Source organism: Bemisia tabaci, chromosome 2, assembly GCF_918797505.1.
Source record: "Bemisia tabaci chromosome 2, PGI_BMITA_v3".
Lineage (NCBI taxonomy): Eukaryota > Metazoa > Arthropoda > Insecta > Hemiptera > Aleyrodidae > Bemisia > Bemisia tabaci.
The window spans coordinates 16888331-16901162 of NC_092794.1; the positions used below are offsets into that span (position 1 = coordinate 16888331).

Here is a 12832-nt window from a genome sequence, read left to right on the forward strand (position 1 = left end):
GCGGCGATCCACGTGCCGGGCGCTATGCCCCGGTCTACTTGCGCGACTTGATCTCGCCAGGAAGCCAATACCTACCCTGGACAGTAAGGAAGAACGCCATATGAGCATTCGAGAGTTGCCAAGTTTCCTCCGATAAAATGTTTATCTTTGAGGAAGATCATCTTTATTTTTCATTGAAATTTTCAGAATTTTTAGATCAAATTACGAATTAAATAATATGAGAAAGTGGGAAACAAAGAGAATGTAGAAGCAGCCCGAAACGGAAACGACAATCGAAAACACAGGAAAAAGCGGAAACAAGGCTAAAATACAAAATATAAAGGCAGGACGTTTCGGTACCTTACGGCACCATTATCAACTGCAAAAAGAATTGAAAATAAAAAAGAAATTAAAATAAAAACCAGCAAACGGCGTTACATAGTGAAATTGGTCAAAAATTGGTGAAATTGGTGAAATTTACCAATTTCACTACCTATGTAATGCCGTTTGCTGGTTTTTATTTTTATTTCTTTTTTAGCAGTTGATAATGGTGCCGTAAGGTACCGAAACGTCCTGCCTTTATATTTTGTATCTTAATCTGAGAAATTGGAAGAAAAATATGCACAAATTTTCTTGAAAATTAGTGATTGCTCGAAGGAAATTTGGCAACGCCTGAAGGCTCATACGGCGTTTTCCCTTAGCACGGCGGAGTGGACAGGAACCTTCCGAAGTTCACTCGGTGTCTAATCCAGTTCCCGTCGAATAAACCAGTCTCGATCGAGATCGATTTGCGAAAGTGTCAGCCCCATCACTCCGACACCCGCGTCGCGTCGCCTCGCCACCGTCGAGTCGCAAAAATTCGAACGCTCGATCTGTTGAACTTTCGTGGGAAAATCGGGTTTTTTTCTCAAAATTTGGCGTTGTCGTGCGCGCGATCGCGAAGCAAGTTTTTCTGCTCGGAAACCGGAATCGGGCGAACAATTGGCATTTTTTACGACCTTTTTTTTCCCCCCGTCGATTTTTCGAGGCGAGCGCTCCAGCTCACCTTGGTCTTGCCCGTGTCTCGCGTCGGGTGCGAATTATTTTTTCTCGCTCTCCTCTCCTCTCGGATTCTGCGAGGCGGAAACGCGAGCGGTGAAATTCGCGAGAGGAAAAAGCTTCGCGAAAAATTTCTGCGAGTTTTTTCTGCGTCTTGCGGCGGCTGCGACGGGCCGGGATCGGCGCGGCTTCCGGTTTCGAAACCGGAAATCGGAAGAGGAAAGCGCTCCGGTCGATCGGGTGGCTCCTCGAATGTTTCAGCCGGTGGCTTCTTGCTCATCAGCTCTGAGCCACGCCCCGCGGTGGCTTCTCTCAATTATTGCGATTCGGAAGAATTTCACGAACAGGATTATATGGTCTTAGTGAGAATCCAAACTCACTGTTAAGGTTAGGAGGAAGACAGAGGCATCATCTCATCGACCCCACTTCCCTATTGGGATCGCACAAAGAAAAATCGCAAAAATAACGCACAAAGAAAGAGTAGCTACATAGTCAACAAACAATAAAAACAGGCCGTCCTCGTTGCAAATGTTCAATTTCCGATCGAAAACCAACTTTTTTAAGGCTAGAACGTGCAATATACTGCCGTGCTAAGGAAGAACGCCGTATGAACATTCGAGAGTTGCCAAATTTCCTTTGATAAAACAGGTATTTCTGACGACATTCGTGCATATTTTTTCTTAAAATTTTCAGACATCTAAGATTAAAGTGCGTGTAAAATTGTCTAAAAGTTTTGGATGAAAATAAACACAATTTTCCTAGTAAATTCGGTATTTTTCGAAGGAAACTTGGCAACTTTCTGAAGGCTCATACGGCGTTCTTTCTTAGCACGGCAGTATAGCTCAGGATAATTTGCATACATGTGTCTGAAATTTGATGAATTTCGTGTTTAAGTGGAAACTACCGAGTGAACTAAACACGAGGATACCCTTGGTTCACGAATTGAACAATTTTTGGAGAAGATAAGACAAAATGATCTAATCCGCTAAAATACGTATGTTTAAATGGGAAATGCCGCCAGATGACGTCACTAGGTGGTGCATTTTCTCACCTCTAAATCTATTTTTATGAAATTTCCCGAATCAGAAAAAAAAGTATAAATAAATACTGTGAAATCAGCTCTTTAAGCACTTTCAGATGAAGAAAAAAAAATTTTGCTGAATGAATATGAGAATACTGATCACTGGTATTCCTGGGAATTTTATCGTTTTTCGGAAAGTTTACAGCGTTTTCCACAGCTAATTTGAATTAAATAGCAAAATTAATAAACATTAATAATTCATATGGAGTTGGTTCAATGGTTAACTTTTCTACTCCTGCGTTAAAGTCACTCAGAGTCTCCGAGTGTTGGCCCTTTTTGGATTAAATAGCAAAATTAATAAACATCAATGATTCTTATGAAGTTGGTTCAATGGTTGACTTTTCTACTCCTGCGTTAAAGTCCCTCAGAGTCTCCGGGTGCTGGCCCTTTTTTTCACGTTTCTTGGATCGATCTATTTTAATAAATACGTTATTCTGATGATCGGTACTTAGAAGGATTGGATGCGGTAAATATACCGCTGATTAAGAGAGAATGTTGGTGAAATACAATTCTATAAGGAATAAATGAAGTGAATAAATTTTATGTGAAAAGAAAAAAAGAAGAAACCTAAATAAATTTCAAAGAATCCATTTTTTTTTATTCAAAATTATTGTAACTGATGGATTTAGTTAGATTATTCCATACAAAATAACTCATGATATGCGAGAAATACTTTTTGATGTACAGTATTAATTAATATTGAAATTCTGTTTTTCTTTGTTTTTTTTTTAAAAAAAGTTTCTCAAAACAAGTGACTCCAAGATTATTTCGACATCGCTTCCAAAAATAAGATCGTGGATTCTGAATACTGTTATGCAAATTTAGGTGTACATAATTTCTTCTGACGTGCATAAATTGAGCAACGAATGAAAACAGGGAGTGTGCGTTATTGCAATGATACCAGCAAACCTATACCATGATAAAACGATGCTATTTTATTTTTCTTGCGTTTCTTTGTTCACTTTTAAGTAACATGTTCAGGTTGTATAATAACATAAAACTTCAGAGTTGCTGTTTGGTCGGAAAAGCTTCGAACTGAGAATATGCGATTAGAATAAACGATGACTAATACGTACTTACCTAGCGCCGCAGGCAGATTTCCAAAGCAGGAGAAAAATGAGAAAATCTGCATATTAACCAAGTCAGAAACGGGGCTTTCACAGGGATGAGACATAAGAGCTGGAAGGAACGCCTGTAAAATTGTAAAATTTCGGCTCTAATTTGGGAAGTGAACTTTTCACCCACGCACTTTCACTTCAAGCTCTTCACTGAAATTTTTTTTCTTAGGATATTATTTTGACTTGAAGCGTCGTCTCTTGTCGACAAAATTTGGTTTTTTTTTTAGAACTTATAATCGGTTTTTTTTTAGTTTAAGAGACGGTGTTTGTCATCGTATTTTTCATTTAAATCCAACGATAACAAAAGAATGTTACTTTTATTTTAAAAAACTGGCTTTAAAGAGAATTTTTCCGACAAGTCAAGTCTTCAAGTCAAAATAGAATATCGATAAATTTTTTTTTCAGTGTTGACTGATCAACAGTGAGTATCAACGATAGAAACACTGATCTTGTTTTTTAAATTCTACTTGTAGATTTTTTCATCCATTTCATTTCATTTTTTATTTCATTAATTGGAAGAATGATGATTATTATTGTTGCCAATCCCCTGAAGCGCTTCGCGCCTCAAAATAAATGATCAATAACATGCGAATATTGTTAACGCAATAACGCATTGTTATCCGTGTTCTCGAAGTTACAGGCTGAATTCAAATAAGCTGAGAGGACTCAGGCGCGATAAGAAGTCTACATCCGCATTGCCGGTACATGAGTAAATGTTCCTTTTTCCTGCGAAGTCGAATTCTTCCAAGAAAAAAATCTGACCTCGATTTCTTGTATCGGTGAAGTAGATTCACGAGACACAAGAGAAAGAAGAGAGGACAAGAGAAAAATTACTCATGCACACACTACTTCTGGTCGTAAGTAAGTTCGAACGGATAGCCAAAAATGATAGTGTTTCCTTGGAGAATTTTCTCTGTAAAGTAATAAAGCAATTTTTTATATATAATATGCCGTCTCATTAATCACCTGAAAGAAGTTGAGACATCAAATCTTCTGTACCGACAAAACAATGAAAATGAGCTTTGCTCGATTGAATAATAAGATTTTAAGAAAGCTGATAGGAGATATTATAGAATAATCGTTTGTCTGTGTAATGTGTCTTATTATTTTTTGGAGGCGGGAAAAACCTATCACGAGTAGCATAAACTATTACCCACAAAAGAGAGTGTGGTCTAACTCGACAAGTATTGCAGTCGCTGTGAAGATATTAAGCTACGAAAAAGGTGTTTTTCTACCTCTTCATTTTTGGCAAGTCGAAATGTATTCCGATTAATCTTATGCCCCTATCAAGAAAGAAGCTGAAACCACTTAATTGGGTCTTCAATATTAAGAGAATAGCGACCATTGAAAAAAGTGATTATTTGGAAATGCAAATGTTGTGCCTCACTCGCAATAATATTTGCACATCAAAAGAAACATATCCGTGCACTGCTGATATGTATTATTAATAATGACATGTTTTTTTTCATAATCTCTACAGCTTAAAATGATATTAGCATGCTCAGCAACCATTCGATTTCGATGGCTAATTGCATTACCTTTTAAAGTACTTTATCGTGAAATAAATAAAGACTTCAGTCTCAAACTTCCAGATTTGTATAAACTATGAATTTCATTCATTACTTGCTTTTAACTCGTAAACGGAGTCCAATTTTTGAGCGAATCGAAAATAGAAGATTCAAAATTTGTGAAAATTTGATTTAATAAATATTTTTTTTCTTTTTACAATAAATAGAACATACAAAATTAACATTACATAAGAGCTAACCTAGACTTACAGAGGTACATGAATCAAACAGGCACAATGGATAGAGAGCAAGAATACCTTACACAGAAAAGATGCTAACGGGATGGGGGGGATAATAATAAATAAATAAATTAATAAATAAATAATAACAACAGAAAAGACGTGTCTAGAATTTGCAAAGTATGAATTCGGAAATAATTACAAAGGGGAAAAATGGGGGGAGGGGAGGATGCTTGAGTTATCAACGAGGTGCGGATTTCACGCAAAATTAAAATTAATCATCATAGTCGACAAAGACTATCTCGAAACACCAGGCTTTTTTAGACGCTTTTAGTGTATTTTTTCTGATTGATGGTCCACGCGTCGAAGATTTCGACGATAAGATCATCGAAGTCTGAAGCGTCTCGTTCACTTTTATTCTCATCTTGTAACAGGTTTTCAGGCAATACAAGTCTCGATAAAGTGAACAAGAGTTAGGAAAAATAGGGACTCTGAGAGTGATGTAGATAAAAAAATTACATAAACGTAAAATACCCCTTCGAAAACCCGCTCGTCAAGTTTCAAAGCAAGTATTTAAAGCTACAATTCAGGTTTGTTTGCCTTAGACTAATGGACTTAAACTACAGAGTCAGTTGGATCGCGGAAAAATCCGAGTTTCAGAGGTCTCATGAGGGGAACAGATTCTAAAGAATTATTCGCCTCGGCTGGTTACGAGTAAGTACGAAAGCGCTCCTTGCGTCTGGCGGGAAAACAACTAATTTATCCGCTGCCACTGCTTGTACAGGTCGTGGGCATTGATCTGGCCGGAGTTACTTTAACAAATATGTACCCGTCTTCGTATAAGGTAAGGCGAAAAGATTTTGGATCGAAAATGCTAATTAAGGGTGAAAGAAAAATGTACACAACTTATTCTCGAATATAGTCAGGTATCGAGCCAAAATATTTTTTGCCGTGAGACTAGATTTTGACTCTCCCGTTGTAGAAACCTTACTAAAATTTACTTGCTTGACAATTTTTGAAAAAAGTGGTAAAGACGAGAACTATCTTTGAGTGCACAGTAATGTTGTCGATTTATAATCAAATTTATGGAAATTATTGCTGAAACGATACAACTATGCAAGAGTACACGCAGAAAATTTTATTTTGTCCTAATTTGGACCCGAAAGACCAGAATGATGGTTGGTATCTGGGAGCCAGATGGTACTTCAAGGGGGTCGCTGAAACGCAGTAAAAAATCGCGTCAGACCATGCTGGAGTGAGTGCTCATCAGTGGCGTGGCGTGCTTTGCGATATATCGATTTATCCGTCATTTAAACCTATGGAATCCGATCGATAGAGAGGGTGTTCGCGACGAACACCTTAATCGATAATCGATTCTATACCATAGTTTCAGTGGGGAAATATCGATAATCGATAATCGGTGTTCGCGCCTCGCCACTGGTGCTCATCTACTACATCAGGATCTATTGACAATGCGCTGGTTAAGGTATTTGTAAAGCTGGGAGAGTCGCTTTACGAAGAGGATTAGCCAATCTGTTACGTAACCCCATTCATAAGTGAGACGTTAATCACTAGTTTAAACAAGGGCAAATATATATTTACAAGCAAATAGCCGACGACGGGGTGGCGCGAGGGGAGGGGGCGACATTCGCGCTCTTTGTCGCCTGGGAATCTCAGGAATTCGGCGGAGACTTCCAGTGACGGCATCACGGTCCGCCAACCACAGGTCATCCAAACAGACTCTCCTTCCTGTGAGTAACGGAGGAACACGGAAAAAATTTAATTGCGGACTTGACAATTCAATCACTAAAAAAAAATGACTGCAATGTTTCAAATGTAAATTTCACAAAATGGAAAGCTAATTTAACCACGGGGGTGGTTAATGTAGCATTTTTGTGTTGTAAAATCTACATTTGAAACATTGCAGTCACTTTTTTTAGCATTTGAATTGTTAAATCAGCAATTTAATTTTTTCCGTGAAGGAATTTTCACATCTCTTCTCTTCCCAAATTTTACTATTTTCCCTTTTCAGATCCGAACGAGCATCATATTTACATCGATGTCGAAAACAGATAGGCCACGCGTAAATAAGCTTGTGGTCTTAAAGTGAGATTAAAATTAGTGAGTATACTCAGAAAAATAGATTACGATAGAACCGTAGAGCTTATGTGAGAAGCTTCGTAAAGGCAAATGTAATTTTCGAAATTTTTGAGAGCTTCCATCGTAAGTTTCCTCAGTATTAGCCAATTCTGGCTCCATTACTAATTCAACTGTAAATAATATATGTATATGCAAAGCTTCTCGCGGATCTACTAAACTCTGCGGTTTTCTATCGAAAGCTACTTTTCTCTGCATAGAAGAAAGAGATGCATGAACCTGCTATTTTAATGGTAACTTCATGCCTATGTTAAAGATCTGATAGGAAATGGCGAATAAAAGGATCTCATGAGGCTTTTCTGAAACTCAACGAATTTTTCCTCGTCAGGTTGAAGGTCAACGTGATGGCTAACTGACGCATTACTCCTTAAATGACCGGGTCTGATGTATTTCAAAGAATGTTTAGTTTAATTTTTGCGCAGAAGGTATTGTTGAATCTAAAAATTTGGTTCGATTGTCAAATGTTTTCAAATGTGTTCAACTCATTCGATCCGAAAATACGTAAATTCTATCAGAGGAGGCTAAATTAGTCATCACGATGACCCTTCCCGAGCGATCATTGTGAGAAAACAAACTAAAAGGAATTTTACAACTACACAGTACAAAAAAGGTGAAAATCAACAACAATTTACAAATACTAGACTAAACACAATAAACAGGGAACATTAAGTCCAAGTCAGCCGACAGCTGGGTTACAACTGAAAAAAATACGTGGGTTAGGCACGTGGAAATATTTTTATGGTGTCGCCGTCAAATTGAACGGCATTAACGGGAATTGAGGCCCAACTAATTTTGTGAAACTTTAAAGAAAGAAAAAAATTGTACTTCTATGAGAGAACCGCATACAACGCGGAGCAGTTTCGCATGTTTAAAACTGCCCATAAGTGTAGGTAAGCCTCTCGTGCCAGATGATGCCATTTTGAGGATTCATCTCGTAGCTGTAGCAATTTACAATAGGTACCAAATGCATGCGATCGAAATTTAAGTCAAAGGGAGGTTTACATCATCAATCATCATTCAATAAGTCTATCTGAAGAAATCTAGGGGAAAATAATAGAATTATTAGAGGTTTCAAAGAGGGTTTAAAGGATACTATCACGTAAGTATGAGTATGTTGAAAAATAGGAATGGAATGTTTTCAATCACTCATTAACGGTGAAAAAATAGATCAATTTGCAGATAACGTCACAAAATGAAACGATCATTCGAAGGCAGTAATTATAGTACATTAGAAAAAGTTTGAAATCGTTGATGTTGTGTTTTGAGAAGTTCAGTAACTTTTTGAATTCTAATTGCTTTGAGGTTCGTTCATGATACTCTCAATATTAGAAAGAAGTTCGTCCTAATAAGCACTGCACTCTCTTCAGCGTAACTTGGAAAAAATTTGGCGTTAAAATTATTTGTATCCAAAATATTTTGATTATAACATGAATGCATGCATCAGTAATGAATTCTGATACATGTAAGTTAAGTACCTTCTGAATTTACTTTTCAATTTACAATGCTGTCGCTCGCTGCTTTGTGCATGAGAAAAAGGTCATTTAAATGCAGGTAGGTATTGAAAGAAGGAATATTGCACGTGTAATTTTTAAAAACAACAGATCCTTCGGCAACTTTCTTTCAAAGATAATAAACTCATTAGTATAATTTCCATAAATATCGTAAATTCAGTATAATACAAGTGACTGTATCAGTATTTTCCGAAGCACGGCGGACTTCAAAAGGTGGCAAAATAAAACAAACGATTGTAGTCATTTTGGCACATAGCTGTTCGGTTATGCGACTTAATGACATCATTCGCCCATTATCACAATAAGGAAATGATCATCAATTCGCGTAAACTAACAGAATGCGCAAAAAATCCTCACAATCAGACATGAAATTTTTCTTGGTGTTTATCTCGGAGTACAAGAGATAGCAGGGAGGCGTTTCCAATCAAACAAATCACGACAAGATCAACGAGATCCTATCGAAGTGTAGACAGCACGTTTTAATGGTTGTTATTGCACACGCATGCATTTTTAATCTTCTTCATACCGAGAATGGAAAATAAATAAAAATTTTACTGCAAAATTGGTGGCACTAAAAGGATCATTTTGAATGATAGGTCAACTTCAACTCGCAAGGAATAGATTGTTCTGATGAAATGCAAGCGAGCGACAATGCTTTGAGGAAAGGAATGGAGATAGCTCTAGAGGAGTCTATATTGGTAATGGCAAGATTAAGGAAAAAGAGTTAACTTATATCTTATCTCTACAACAAAAAGGGACAAACTATCTTTAAAAATAAACATTACTCGATTGCCTATCGTTTGAGCAAATAAGTGTGAAGAATCGAGCCGAATTGAGCGTTAAAGAACCAGTGCCATTAACAGAGCTAGGCGCTCAGCGGATTCCTGTCACTCTCAGTTTAAGAAAAGACATTTGTCCGAATGCATTAAGAAAATCGTACAATTACATTGTTATAGCGTAATTTTTGATTTGAGGACAAGTTAAATACCCAGTAGCGTGAATTATCATTACTCTCTGTACAACAGCTCCGAATCTACACTAGTTACTATTCTCGCGTAAAGTAGTGCTATATGATCTTTCTACTGCGTTTCTTCAAAAGTGTAATTGACGAAGTTTCGCAAATTCCTATTTCGCCTTCAATTTGGAAGGTAGGCCACCAATTATCCAGCGTGCAGTTCGCAATAATCTATCCGCGGTAGATCTTGTCTGGTAGTATATACATGTGTTAATGTATGACTGACGATTTGACTTTAGGGCTAGTTCCTATCAAGTCTCTGTGTGGTGAGTGAAATAAGAACTTATCTAAATTCTTGGGTTTTGATGATTACAAGGGATGGATTACGGACATATTTTCAGAGTTCCTTCGTCGTTTCTTGAGGCACAGGTCTTTTTTCGCGGGCTGCTAATAATATTTGTATCTAATTAATGGAGTACATAATGTCTTGAGCGAAGGTACAGTTGAGCTGACGGAAATATACATTTTATTAAAAATCCAGGTACGAGTTGTCATCGCAGCCGGTTTTAGAGCAACTTGCCAATTTCGCATCCGGAGAAGAATAGCATGGACGCTAATCTGGCAACAGCGACGACGACCGGTCGAAGATTTCCTGGCGCGTCGCGACGAGTATGCAACATTTTTTTCTCTCGCTTAGCGGTCGAATCGGAATCGCCTTGAGATGAACTGACCGAGAAACAATTATTACGACACGAGGAAAGGAATTTTTGTTCCGCTGCGGCGAAAGTTTGGCAACGCGGCGCTTCATCAACGCGTTCGGACCAGGATCCGGCCAAGGGTCCAAATTTTCGCAATTAACTCGTTTGTTGATATAAAAGACAAATATTGGTAAAATTCCACATTTCCTAAATTTTCTTGAAGGAATGTTCGCCTTAAGAGGAATTTTCCTTTAAAATATGAATACATAGTTCGAATAGTGAAGGAAGTGCATGAGGTGCAAAAATAGGTACCAATTACCTAAATGCTCCTGCAAATGCACATCTGAAATGGTGTTTTCAGTTACTTATTATCACAGTATTGGGATTCTTTAAGGAAAATATTTGAAATCGAAATTTTTTTGAAAAATGAAGAAAAAAGAGGCGGAAATGGGATAAGCTTAAATGTTGCTCTTTATACAGAAATTGGTGTTACTCTCATTAATTACTTTCAGTTTAATGCACTCCGACCAATTTTGTGAGAGATTTGTAAGTCACCGGTGCATAAACTTGTATTGAAGCGCCGTTATAGTGCTGTTACGTAAAATTTAGCGGGTTTCGAGGAAATTAGACGAAAAGACGAAGGAGATATAAAACCGGACGAAGAAGCGAATGGGCGTCAACTATAAGTTTTTCAATGTTACGGCTACGTACGGAGCAGGACTTGTCGTCCGGGCCCCGCGGGCACGCGTCTGATGAAGTTGCACGCACAGTCCAGAGCTGCCAAAATGTGCGAAAATCGACCTGTTTTCGATGCATTTTAATGGAGAGCCCGGCCCAATCCGACATAGCCGGAAAGCCAAAATCTGTGCACCAGCCAAACTGCGCTTCACTTTCGAAAACGCGACGCATCTAAACCGGTTCAACGGTGGCAGTTCAACGCACCGGTTCCGAGGAATCAATCGCGCTGATTGCATCAAAGCCCCGCACGCATTAGTGAAGTTCGGCAGCTCGATGGTCGCATTCATGAAGAACTTGGCCGAAAATCCGGCCCGGAGGAACCAAAACATCTGACGACACGGCGCGCAGTGGGAAAAATTAGGAGTTCATGGGCGAAACTGAAAAATTCCACCGCTATTACTAGTAATTACAAGGACTACAATAATTTCTTAGTTTGGTTTTTAAAAGCCGGGTTCATCCGTAAGAATGAGACCTATCTTAAATGATTCAAACATATTTCACGTCAATGAGCAAAAAAAGTTCGCGGTAAGAATTGAACGTTCATACCGACTGATTTTACCTCCTGATGGGGTGATTAAAAGTTGGTGTGATAGTCTGTTAAAGGCCAGTTTTTTTATCACTTGCGTACGATCGGTTTGCCTACATAACTTTAACTTCGACCCACTGCTGTTCTTCTCGGGTTCAGAAACCTATGGAACACGTGCGTTGATAGAAAAAATTCTTCCTCTTATGGATCTTCATCAACATCTTTCTCTTCTTCCCGAGTCCACGCCAAATAAATATACGCACTTTTAGACTACGACAGAAGATCCGCCGTCTTGTCTCTTGCATTCAATTTACGTGTACAAGTGACATCAGACGATCTTCTGTCGCAGTCTAAAAGTGCGTAAACTTATTTGGCGTGGACTCGACTAGAGTCCCTTCATAGAGAGAGTTGTGACAACGCGGCTTATGGATGTCACAAACGGGAATAAAGATTACACAAATCGGACGTTTTTTTTGTAATCTTTGATCAACCCATTCCCGAATTCTTATCTCCGTCCCCTCTCTCATTCCAGTTGTTCCTTGCCGTACCCCCAATTCCCGGTCCATTCCAGTTTATAATCTTCGCAATGGTGAAATGTATCTATCCGTTTGTGACACTGTCGATGCCTAAAGTACGGGAACCAATCAGAGATGGATTCTCATTGTCTTTACTCTCATTACGAAGGGACTCAAATGACTCAATGCCTCAATGGGGGGCAATGCGTCAACCGCGCGTTAGAGGGCTAACCACACACCACCGATAGGTTAACAGTACCGGGGGAGGAGGCCGGCCTATTTGGCGGTCGCGGCCGTTTCATAATCGGGCCGTTGTTGTTTTTTCACTGTTTACGCTATTGTGAAGTGTAAATACCCGCGTTGATTTCGTACGTTTTTGGCATTGGCTACTCCCTGCCTGCTCGTGCGCGCGCGGGCCTTCCGATCAATTAGTGTCTCGCACCTTGGCGCTCCATCGTCGCGCCGCGCCGCGTGTCTAACCTCGGATTTCCAACAACAAACGTCTCGCCGCGACCTGCGAGTTGCGAGCTGCGAGTCGCGAGTCGCAGCCGCAGCCGCCCGGCCGGAAGATAGGCCATTTTCGTAGACCGTTTGTCGTTTTTTCCGCGTCCGATTTTCCGTCGAGATGATTGGGCATCTGGCGACGCGGCACGGAGCGCGGCTCAAAATGTTGAAAATCGAGCCGATTGTTATTTGTCGCCTGGCGGAAATAATCGCGCTTCGATCTGACCCATGTGTGTGGCAATCGGAAAAGCGCGCCTCAGATGGC

General features: G+C 39.2%; 1 long non-coding RNA gene across 1 annotated transcript in view; it reads right to left on the minus strand.

Moving 5' to 3' along the window:
- Window positions 1-2378: 2378 nt before the first annotated feature.
- LOC140223939 (uncharacterized) overlaps window positions 2379-12832 on the minus strand; it is a 68270-nt gene continuing 57816 nt past the window's right edge. Inside the window, exon 3 of the long non-coding RNA XR_011899205.1 lies at window positions 2379-3290. This is a non-coding gene — a long non-coding RNA (uncharacterized lncRNA). The remainder of the gene's footprint in view (window positions 3291-12832) is intronic.